The sequence below is a fragment of the Bombina bombina genome, chromosome 6 (assembly GCF_027579735.1).
Source record: "Bombina bombina isolate aBomBom1 chromosome 6, aBomBom1.pri, whole genome shotgun sequence".
Taxonomy (NCBI): domain Eukaryota; kingdom Metazoa; phylum Chordata; class Amphibia; order Anura; family Bombinatoridae; genus Bombina; species Bombina bombina.
In genome coordinates, this window is record NC_069504.1 from 1,104,713,310 (window position 1) to 1,104,716,163 (window position 2,854).

Consider the following 2,854-nt stretch of genomic DNA (forward strand, 5'->3'; position numbering starts at 1 on the left):
AAGAAACAGTAACATGTAATATGTGTAGAATTGATGGGACATGCATAAGGCTATCATAAGGAAACAGTAACATGTAATATGGGTAGACTTGATGTGACATGCATAAGGCTATCCTAAGAAAACAGTAACATGTAATATGTGTAGACTTGATGGGACATGCATAAGGCTATCATAAGGAAACAGTAACATTTAAAATGGGTAGACTTGATGGGACATGCATAAGGCAATCCTAAGAAAACAGTAACATGTAATATGGGTAGACTTGATGTGACATGCATAAGGCTATCCTAAGGAAACAGTAACATGTAATATGAGTAGACTTGATGGGACATTTATAAGGCTATCCTAAGAAAACAGTAACATGTAATGTGTATAGACTTGATGAGGCATACATAAGGCTATTCTATTTAAACAGTAACATGTAATTTGTATAGACTTGATGAGACATACATAAGGCTATCCTAAGAAAACAGTAACATGTAATATGTGTAGATGATGGGACATGCATACGTTTATCCTAAGAAATAAGTAATATGTAATATGAGTAGAGTTGATGGGACATGCATAAGGCTATCCTAAGGAAACAGTAACATGTAATATGAGTAGACTTGATGGGACATGCATAAGGCTATCCTAAGGAAAAAGTAACATGTAATATTGGTAGACTTGATGTGACATGCATAAGGCTATCCTAAGTAAACAGTAACATGTAATATGGGTAGACTTGATGGGACATGCATAAGGCTATCCTAAGAAAACAGAAACATGTAATATAGGTAGAATTGATGGGACATACATAAGGCTATCATAAGAAAACAGAAACATGTAATATGGGTAGACTTGATGGGACATGCATAAGGCTATCCTAAGGAAACAGTAACATGTAATATGTGTAGAATTGATGGGACATACATAAGGCTATGCTAAGAAAACAGTAACATGTAATATGTAGACTTGTGCACGGCGGAAAAATTTGTTTCGGTTCGGATCGATTAGGTTATTTTTGAATTTCGGTTCGATCGATTCGATTCTGAATAATTCGAATGAATTTATTTCGGATTCGTTTCGGATTCATTCGGATTTATTTGTCTGGATTCGGTTTGGTTCGATTTGGAAATTCGGAATTTCGGTATGTATTAGTTGGGATGTGCTGTGTATTAGACTAGCATTATGTACTGTATATTAGGTGTAACCCATAGCAGAGTTATATAACCTAATATACTGTACAATAGTAGTGTAATCCATGGCCATCCGAATGTAACTAATAAATCCGAACTAATACGGATTTTTTCGGTAGATTCAGTACTACCGTAATTCAGAAATTCGAATCTATCCGAATCTCTGAATTATCAAATTTATCCGAATTTCGTTTCAGAACGAATCGAAACGCACATGTCTGGTAATATGGGTAGACTTGATGGGACATGCATAAGGCTATCCTAAGGAAACAGTAATATGTAATATGTGTAGACTTGATGGAACATGCATAAGGCTATCCTAAGGAAACAGTAACATGTAATTTGTATAGACTTTATGGTACATGCATAAGGCTATGCTAAGAAAACAGTAACATGTAATATGTATAGACTTGATGGGACATGTATAAGGCTATCCTAAGAAATAAGTAACATGTAATATGTGTAGACTTGATGGGACATGCATGAGGCTATCCTAAGGAAACAGTAACATGTAATTTGTATAGACTTGATGGGACATGTATAAGGCTATCCTAAGAAATAAGTAACATGTAATATGTGTAGACTTGATGGGACATGCATAAGGCTATCCTAAGAAAACAGTAACATGTACTATGTGTAGACTTGATGGGACATACATAAGGTTATCCTAAGAAAACAGTAACATGTAATATGTGTAGACTTGATGGGACATACATAAGGCTATCCTAAGAAAACAGTAACATGTAATATGTATAGACTTGATGGGACATGCATAAGGCTATCCTAAAAAAACAGTAACATGTAATATGTGTAGACTTGATGGGACATGCATAAGGCTATCCTAAGTAATAAGTAACATGTAATATGTGTAGACTTGATGGGACATACATAAGGCTATCCTAAGGAAACAGTAACATGTAATATAGGTAGACTTGATGGGACATGCATAAGGCTATCCTAAGAAAACAGTAACATGTAATATGTGTAGACTTGATGGGACATGCATAAGGCTATCCGAAGGAAACAGTAACATGTAATATGTGTAGACTTGATGGGACATGCATAAGGCTATCCTAAGAAAACAGTAACATGCAATATGGGTAGACTTGATGAGACATACATAAGGCTATCCTAAGGAAACAGTAACATGTAATATGTATAGACTTGATGGGACATACATAAGGCTATCCTAAGGAAACAGTAACATGTAATATAGGTAGACTTGATGGGACATGCATAAGGCTATCCTAAGAAAACAGTAACATGTAATATGTGTAGACTTGATGGGACATGCATAAGGCTATCCAAAGGAAACAGTAACATGTAATATGTGTAGACTTGATGGGACATGCATAAGGCTATCCTAAGAAAACAGTAACATGCAATATGGGTAGACTTGATGGGACATGCATAGGGCTATCTTAAGAAAACAGTAACATGTAATATGGGTAGACTTGATGGGATATGCATAAGGCTATCCTAAGAAAACAGTAACATGTAATATGTATAGACTTGATGAGGCATACATAAGGCTATCCTATTTAAACAGTAACATGTAATTTGTATAGAGTTGATGAGACATACATAAGGCTATCCTAAGAAAACAGTAATGTGTAATTTGTATAGACTTGATGGGACATACATAAGGCTATCCTAAGAAAACAGTAACATGTAAT